Here is a 9,811-nt window from a genome sequence, read left to right as displayed (position 1 = left end):
CCGTGCAACTTCAATTGTCACACCTTTCTCCCGTGTACCTACGGGCAAACACAATCCCGTCTTTCTCGAGAGCAGCACTTACCTCTTCTCTACTACGGAACTGTCATCAATTCCCGACTTCCTACTTCCCAGAAGCCGTACAGACAACATAAAACTCAATATGACTTCAACATATAGGGCCTCATGTAGGTAAATAAATGTTACCGGTTCTTAAATACCGAGCCGTACCGAATCGGTAAATTAGAATCGGTAAGTTATATGTAGGTAAAAATTCGGTAACAGTTACCGATTCGGTAACATTCGGTAAATACGAATCGGAATTCACCGAATCGGTAAATACCGAGGTGATAATTACCGATTCGGAAAATACCGAGGTGGTATCTACCGAATCGGAAAATACCGAGGTGGTATCTACCGAATCGGAAAATACCGAATCGGTACGTACGGATTCGGTAAATAACATCACATGACTTGACGAAACAGCTAATCCTGTGCAACGACAGCCCACCCAACCAGGAACTGCCCACACCCAGGCAGGTGTACACAATTAGCCGAAGTGGCCACACCCAGGCAGGTGTACATAATTAGCCGACCCTGGAGAGGCTCGGAGTGCAGAGGAGAGGCAGGGAGCAGTTGCATGTGCGAGCGGGAAACGAACAGCATGTCCAGCCAGAGCACACAGAAAGACGGAGGGGAAAGGAGGAGGAAGCTCAAATTCAGCCCCAAGGAACTCCAGGTGCTGGTGGAGGAGGTGGTGAAGCAGCACCAGAAGCTGTTTGGGAGGCAATCCCTGCAAGTGCCTGAGGCCGAAAAGCGCAACATATGGCTGGCCATCCAGGCGCAGGTCAATGCTGTGGGAGTGACCCACAGGGAAATTGAGGTCCTCAAAAAGCGCTGGTATGACCTGAGGATTGTGACCAAGAGGAAGATGGGCGACATCCAGAAGGAGGCCAGCCAGACCGGAGGTGGAACCAACAGGGCACCTGCCCTCACCGAACTGGAGGAGCTGGTGGCGGCCACACTCGAGCAAGAGAGCGTCGTGGGTCTTGGGGACGCCGACAGCTCTGCCAGAGCCGCAACACACCAAGGTAAGACGAAAGCACAGCAATGTAGCCGCCCCTACCCCTATCCCACATCCCCCATTGTGAAACGAGAATCACACTGCAGTCCACACGTGTCAGTGCAGACAGGCAATGCATTCCGGGAGATGTAGTCAGGGCAACACTAACCATGACGTAAATGTCACAGGGCAACAAGGCATGTCACGCACTCGAGGCACAAGGAGACAGAGGACAGATTGGAATGTGAAATGATTTATTGTGACGCTTGCAATGCAGCCCTTCGGGGACACTGAGCCAATGTTGTTTTTCTGTCCACAGATGTGACATCATGCAGTACAGGGCATGCTGCAGGGGAGACGGCACACCGGCCACAAAAATCACCTCTAGCCACCACGAGTTCAGACCAGGGAGCAGGCCCACTTTCAGCCGCACCACCTACGCAGCCAGCCGCGCCGCACACAGAGCCACCATCACCTCACCGAGAGCCAGCATCACCACCACCAGAGCCAGCATCGCCACTCATGTTCGATTCACCGGCCACATCTCCGCTTGCAGGTGTGAGAATGAGGAGGCGTCCAGCAGCCAGGCTACGAGCCTTCGACACCTCGTCAGACGACAGCATGGGCCCAGAAGACCGCACCGGGCCCCAGGAAGGGAGCCATCCCACTGTGCCCCACACCTCACAGGCAGCACAGACGGGAGCAAGAGGGCGCCGCAGGTCGCGTGTCCAGAGTCCACCAGCACCCACTGACGGCCATGGTGTCTTCTTGGGGCTCGAGGGCCAAATGTTGAAGCAACAGCGCCTGCAATCAAAGGCAGTAATGTCAGTCCAGAGGCACATGCGGGTGATGAGGACAAGCTTAGTCAACATGGACACAAACATTGGCGGCATGGCTGCGGGCATTCGGGACATGTCCCAGTCAATCCAGCAGTTGTGCAGCAAATTAGATGCTGACATCGAAGCACGGCGCCGGGAACGCCAGAGAAGGGACACTACCAGCAGGGCACTCAACCGTCTGGCAACTGCGACTTCCCTACTTTGCCGGCGCTCTGTGACGATGCAGGAGGGCCTAACACAGTGCTGCAGCGACCTGTCACGGGGGATGGTGCAGGTGACAAGTGCACTAGGGGTGCTATTGACAAGTCAGGCGTCGACAACTGCTGCAGGGGATGCTGCGGAGAGCATCGACACCAGCAGCAGCATCACACCCCCCGTCCCAGAAGCACGCAGGAGCAGCAGGCGGCTTGGGGTTGGCTCTAGTGAGGATGCACAGGCCGTGCAATCCACCACTGCAGCGCGTATGCGCAAACATTGATGTGGCCCTGCTTATCCACTTGCCATTGGGTGACGTAACCCTGGACATACTCATTGTATAGATGGCATATTGCCAGATTGGCCAGTTCATGTGTTCATGGCGTGGTGCCACATTAAACTACGTCATGACTTCTCACGACTCGCTGTGTCCCCTCACTTACTCAGAAATAGTTGCATGTGATCTCTGCCCGTCTCTCTCTCCCATCGATTGCAGTTGGCACTCTAGCTGCGCTGCCCTCTGGCTGGCCTGACTCATCCTCGTTGTCCTCAAAATATGTTAGTTCCACATCTGTACCTTTTTTCGTGGCAAGGTTGTGCAGCATTGCACAAGTGGCAATGATCTTGCAGCAGGTGATGGGTTTGTACTGGCGTGCGCCTCCGCTCTTGTGGAGGCAGCGGAACCTGCTCTTCAGCAGTCCAAACGTGCGCTCCACCACATTGCGTGTAGATTTGTGGGCCACGTTGTATCGTCTCTCACTCTGGGTTGCTGGGTGTAGGTAGGGAGTGAGGATGAATGAACGGCATGCATATGCACTGTCGCCTGGATGAGTAAAAGGGAACCATCAGTTACATGCCTCTATACACTCTGATTTGCAGGTTTCAAGGGGCGTCACTGTTACTTACCCAGCAGGTATCCCTCTCCGAATTCTCCGGCTCTCAGTCGTGTGTAGATCCCACTATTCTGGAAGATGTAAGAGTCGTGGGTGCTCCCAGGAAACTTTGCAACAATATCTGTGATGATGTTCCCTGCATCACAGATGACCTGCACATTGATGGAGTGGGTGGACTTCCTGTTCCTGTAGATGTGCTCTGTGTCAGCTGGAGGACAGATTGGGATGTGTGTACCATCAATACAGCCGATGACATGGGGGAACTGTGCCATGTGATAAAAGTCTGTTTTTGTTTTCTGCAGTGCAGCCTGTGTGTTTGGGAAGCTTATGTAGTGGTGCATTCTCTGCATCATGGCATCCAGGAACTTCCTGAAGAAACGTGACAGGCAACTCTGGGATACCCCACCCACCGCAGCTATCACCACCTGATAACTGCCGGATGCCAACAGATGTAGGCTGCAGAGCACCTGCACATGTGGGGGTATGGCGTGCGCCCTTCTTATTGGCTGGTCCAGGAGTGGGTGAAGGTCCCTGATTAAGTCCATGATGGTTTCGGGGTGTAGCCTGTACCTCTCATGTATCTCTGCATCAGTCAGCTGGAATAGTGTGATGCGCTGTCTGTAGATTTGTTCCTCCCGTCGCCACACCCTCAGTCCTGCTGCCTGTAGACGTAGGCGCCTTGCAATGACGTACATGGCGGCCATGTTGTCCACGCAGTTGCATTTTGGGATTGCTTATGTGCATTGTTGATGGTTACCACCTGCTTTCCATCCGTGTTAATTACCGACTCTTATTTACCGATTTTCCTGGATTTCTTAATTACCGACTGCTCCTACATGTCATTTTAAATTTTTACCACTTCATATTTACCACTTCATATTTACCGATTCGTTAATAATGTATTCGGTAAATATGAATCGGTATTTTAGAATTCGGTAACTATGAATCGGTATTTACCGCCTCATATGTACCGAAAAGTGGTTTTTGGACTCCTACATCTCACTTGTCTGAATACCGGTCGGTAACGGGATATTTACCGAATTTCGGCCGTTACCGACCGGTATTTGGCTACCTACATGAGGCCCATAGTGTTAGTACATTTATCAAATACCAATTAATAATCAATAAGCTATATACATGCCAAAATCATCAAACCAAAACAATAAAAACCATCCTCTTGCTACCAGAAATACTGGTGCAGTTCAGAACACAAAATCTCCCCCTGCTTCCACGGACGGAATGATTTCTCGGTCACACGCACATACACACATCACACGCTGGTGGGGCCCATAACACCAACATTCATTCTCTCAAACTATCCGTGCCTACAGAGGGATCTCAAATCCCGAACTACAGTTCTTTACTTGGATAGAGGAAACCACTTCTACTGAACTTACCCTACCAGTTCCTCCATCCGGAGGTCGATTAGATCATTTAGTTGATATTGGATTTGATGACGCGCTTAACTCTTATATTAATCAATACACATTTCAAAGAAATAATCACCCGACACAGTTCTTCAAATAATGATTTTCTTTATCTAATTAAAATGCAGGTTAAATCCTAATAATACAATATTATCTCTTGTCATATTTACCTATTCTGGCTAATTGTCGTTTTCTAAGTCAGAAATGGTCCTCAGAAAGTTCATCAGAGTCCTAAAGTCCCGTCCTCTTCCATCAGCATAAGGATCTCTAGCGAAGAGCAGCATGGAGCGTCGCATAGAGTAGCATCTCAGAGTAGCAGCGATGAAGGGGTTCCTTCCCTCTCTAGACTACTAATATTTATACTAAAATTTACATATAACAGTAACATTTTCTTTATTTCCAGGCCACTGATTGGCTGAATTCGAATACATCTCAATACATTAGGAAACATTTTCAAATGTTCTCATGTGGACGAAGATCTACATTAGGTGTATGGGAAAGGCTGTTCCCAGGTCAAAAATGTATCAGTCCGTTGGAAATAGGTGGATGTCGGTAGTTCATTTTTCCCATTGGCAACAATTGCTTCACGTTCAGGGACATTGGCACCTCGCCCAGGGTAGTCTTCATGGGCATGGTCTGACAGGTCATGGAAAGGACACGAACGAAGTCAGTGCAGGCGCCTTTCTCCATTGTTCAAATGATGAAGTCATGTACTTTAGTTACGATTCAGTCGGCGGCCATCTTTTGGTAGGCCAGAATAGTCAACTTTAAGCAAAGAAACACAAAATCGTAATTAATACATAGAAATGATTAAAACAGTGTTATTCCCTTGCTAATACCCTTATGTGTATGCAATTATCTAGCCATATGCAACATTCAAAGCCGTTAATGCTGGTTTATTTAAGCGCAAATCACATTAACACTGCCTAAGCAACACTTATCGTTTTAATATGCATACAAACTTAGTTCACTTATTATATTAGCCATGCAAATGCATTCCCACGTGTATTCTCTTGGTTAATAAGGTTGGTTTAGTACCATCACGTCATTCAATTAATTATTAGAATTCATTATTAGTCATTTTAATATAGACTTATATAAATGGATTGGGTATATAAAAAGAAAACATTTTACCCGCTCCATCACTAGGTCCCCTCCCCCAGGATGGGCTGGGGAAGCTTCAAAGGCCTGCCGCCTTTGTGAGCTTCTCCAGACCACTTGTTGTACTCAGCAACTGGTCCCCACTGGTTTTACCCCCCACTTTGGGCAGGAGAACCAGTGGGAAAAGCAAGTGAGGAAGAGAGGTGTGCCCACCTCTGCCAACTCCACCCCTAAGGTGGGGGAGGCAAGGTAAAGCACAGCCTCGAGTCCCCGCCATCTTGAGGATGAGGGGACCCAGCCAACCAGGGACAGGCTCCTGCCCCTTCCCACTGGAGAGTGGCAGAATAGGGGGTTGTACTCACCCCAGGGAAGGGAGCCATTGGTCCCTGCCCTTTACCTACCTGTAACGCCCCTAAATTTTGTATTTAGGGGCACCCTGAACCTTCCTTCCTCAGAAACAGCAACCACAAGAAAAGAAGAAGAAGGACAAGAACCCGTGCAGAGTTAACAAGAGGACGACGTCCACTGACTTGTCCCCAGCCCTACAGGCCTGTCTCCCCTCGAACCTGCTCCTGCGAAACCCCGGCGTGTCTAGCGGCCAGCAACCTCAAAAACCCCGGAGGACCTGCCTGCATTCACTTTCCAAGCTGTTTCTCCAGTGAACACAGGACGTGTTTAAACTGCAGCTTCTGGTGCCAGCCACAAACCACGAATCTAGCACACTCTGCACCCGCCAAGCCCGGCCCGTGTTGGAGGGAACAAACACCACGAGGAGGTCCCCCCGGCGATCCTGACCCGAGATCCGATGACCCCTGACCTGCCTCAAGCCTCCAGACGACGTCTACAGCCTCAATCCAGAGGACCCCCCTACCGCGACCAGAGCGGGTAAGAAAATCCGACGTCTAAAGGCATCCCTGCACCCTAGCCCCACGGCTTTGTGTGCCCAACCCAGCAGTGCCTAACCATCCCTCTACATCCCAACTTACCCCTCGAAGTGGTGGTCACTCCTGGAAGATCCTCGTCCCCGAGCCTGCAGTGTTTCTTTGTCCCGGAGAATCCCCATTGAAATCAACAGGGCACCCGACCTCAAAACAGCACCCGGCTGCCCTAGCGCCGCTGAGGGTGCCCCTTTTGTGCTAACTTTCTCCCCAACTTGCCCTGAGCTTAACCCTAGGAGCTTTGCTCCCACATCCCCGTGGCCTGCTTGCCGGCTGCCACCAACCAGAGCCCCCCTATCTTCCGTAGGATAACATTGGGCCTCAACACTCTGCACCCGGCCGCCCTAGTGCCAATGCGGGTGCAACAACAGTGCATCACTGACCCTGGGGGACCCCTGAGTCTTACCCCAGAACCCTAACTCAAAAGACCAATTACCTACCTGGAAACAGATAACCTCTTTTTCCTCATAGGATAACATTGACACTTTTTCTCAGTGTCGACTTTTGAAAACTAAGAATATTCCTTAAAAATCGCACAAATAACCTGACCGGAATTTGTCAAGTGTTTGCAGGAAAGGTCCCAGTGCTGAACCCAGGTGTCCAGCACTGAGTAAGAAAAGTAACTAAAAAGAAACTTACCTGCTAAGTGAATTTCCTCCCATAGGATAACATTGGTGATTCTATGTGAAAAAGTTTCCAAGTGTCAACTTTTGAAATACAAGAATATTCTTTAAAAATCGTACAAACTACAAAAACGTAATTACTTACCTGTTTTAAGTAGATGTCCCAGTGCTAAATCTAGGAGTCCAGCACTAGATTACAATAGTAACGCAAAAGTAACTTGCCTACTAAGTGAATTTCCTCCCATAGGATAACTTTAAAAATCAGCCAAATAAACAAAAAACTGTTTTCAGGAAATGTCCCAGTGCTGAATCTAGGTATCCAGCACTGAGTAAGAAAAAGTATCCTTAACATAACTTACCTGCTAAGTGAATTTCCTCCCATAGGATAACATTGGTGATTCTATGTGAAAAAGTTTCTGTGTCAACTTTTGAAATGCAATAATATTCTTTAAAAATCGTACCTCTAACTAAAACGCATTTACTCACCTGTTTCAGGAAATGTCCCAGGGCTGAATCTAGGATCCAACCTTGTGTTAGCAAAAGCAATCTGAAAAGTAATTCACTGCATTTTTCTTAAAAAGCCCATTCATTTGAATGTACTATACCTGCAATGTGTTGCAAACTGCTTACTTAAAACGGTAACCAAAACCAGTGCAAGTCATACTGCAATTTTGACTGTGTTCATAAAAGTAATTTACTACTGCAAAGTATTTATATGCTTACCTGTACTAGGCTTGATTGGTTCTAGAAATAAAACAACTATATATTTTTTTATACAAAACATTTGGCCTAGAGTTCAGTTCTTGAGTGTGTGAATTAATTTGCTGACTGAGTGTGTACATCAAATGCTTAACACTGTCCTCTGATACTGCCTTACTGCTCGACCAAGCTACCAGTCAGTCAAAAACCTTTATTCGATTCCAGATGAATCATAAAAGCTCAGAAAGAAAACCAACAATCATAAAAAACGACAATATGTACAAAAGAGCATAAAAAATATCTTCGGAGACAAAACACCTAGTTGCATACTTTTACATTGCATATCGTTTCCTTATTATCAAAACAATTTTTATAAAACTAAGCACAGAGCTACAAATTTAACCATTTACTAAGGAGTGTAAATAATGAAAACCCTCTTTATGGGAGCGGAAACAATTTTCGTTTAAAATTGGTTTGAGAAAGCGCGCCCTTGGGTCTTTATATAATGTGCAAAATAGCATAAGGTGCATGGTATTTTGTTGGGCTGTGTTATTACAAGGACAGGGGGGTAGCCTCTCACACCACCCCACCTGTTTTGGAAAGGCCACAAGAAAGTGCAGTGTGCCCAAGCGAAATCTTGTAATTAAAAAACGTGCATTGCCCTACAAGCTAAAAGACAAATACATTTTTTGCTGTTTTAAGAATGCGTGTCCGGTCTATCTGTAAGCCTAGATGATATACTCAGCTCAGATCCAAAAGCTTCTTTTTTGGACATTTTCATGTTTGGCGGTATACACTCAGGCTTATCATAAAAATCTTCTAATCCTATCTTATAAAAAGTTTGTTTAACGTAGCGTAACCAGGGGACCGCCATTGCATTATCTAAATTCATGCAATCTTTTATAATAAGTTGGGAGAAATTAAGTTCCTCTGAGGACCAAATTTTCCCCCAATAATAGCAAGGGTGCCATGTGCATCCTGTTTGTAATATAATCCATGCCCACCTCGGAGTGGCAAAATGATGTAGGGGAGCTGGACGGGATAAATAAGAGTCTCTTTAAAAATGTGTTCTCGATTATTTGGATCTGAGTACTCTTTTGATATCCCCACACTCCTGCACCGTAAGTTGCTCCTGACAGACATTTTGACTTGTACAGGGTTATCAGCTCTGCAACAGGCTCATGGCCAAGTTTGGCCGCAAATCGAAACAACCCCTCGATGGCTCTTGAAGTTTGTTGCACCCGGGATACTAAAAGTTGATCCCAGTTTAAGTTAGAGTTAAAAACATTCCCCAAATAACAAAAAATCTTTACCTTCTCAATAACTGTCCCATTCACTGTGTATTTTCGTGTTTTTGTTAATTTTGGCCCACATACCATGACAAAGGATTTCTTATAATTCACCTTCAGGTCTAGTGACGTCATATATTCGGTAAAAGCATCCAAACATCCCTGAAGGCTATTGGTGGTCAGGGCCATCAAAACCGTGTCATCAGCATACGACTGTTACAGCTCACGGGGTTGGCAGCCGAAAGAACACTGACTCAGCGCGTTTCAGCGCTCCAAAACTCTGAGGAACTCCAATTCCCAGGAGACTCGGCGCGATGACGTCAACGACGTCAGTACGCGCGCAAGACAGCGCGTCTTAAGCGCTTCCATGGCGGCGAGAAGCTGCCGCTTACTTTTCCGGAGGGAGCGGAGCTCGAAGCAAGGCTGGTAAGGGTGCTCAAGCACCGACACTGATATCCCGCATTGCTCAGGTCAGCTAAACGCTCTGCTTATTTTTGGTGGCTGTATAGGGGACAACTAATAACAATAGGAACGCTCTGTTGGCGGAACCAATTGCCGGTTCCTTGCAGAGCGTTCTTTCTTCGTGGACCCCACTTCACCTTTCCCTGTTGACGAGCACTCTGCTGCTCTTGCAGGGAAGGTGCCCTGTGTTTCCTTTCGTGGGGCAGGATTGCCCACTTCGCCTTTCCCTGTTGGCGAGCACTCTGCTGCTCTTGCAGGGAAGGCGCCCTGTGTTTCCTTTCGTGG

General features: G+C 47.6%; 1 long non-coding RNA gene across 1 annotated transcript in view; it reads right to left on the bottom strand.

The window, feature by feature from the left end:
* Nucleotides 1-4,507: 4,507 nt before the first annotated feature.
* Nucleotides 4,508-9,811, bottom strand: part of LOC146776100 (uncharacterized) — a 94,659-nt gene continuing 89,355 nt past the window's right edge. Inside the window, exon 5 of the long non-coding RNA XR_014971984.1 lies at nucleotides 4,508-5,179. This is a non-coding gene — a long non-coding RNA (uncharacterized LOC146776100). The remainder of the gene's footprint in view (nucleotides 5,180-9,811) is intronic.

The sequence above is a fragment of the Triturus cristatus genome, chromosome 12 (genome assembly GCF_964204655.1).
Source record: "Triturus cristatus chromosome 12, aTriCri1.1, whole genome shotgun sequence".
Taxonomy (NCBI): Eukaryota; Metazoa; Chordata; class Amphibia; order Caudata; family Salamandridae; genus Triturus; species Triturus cristatus.
This window is presented reverse-complemented; position numbering and strand designations above follow the sequence as displayed.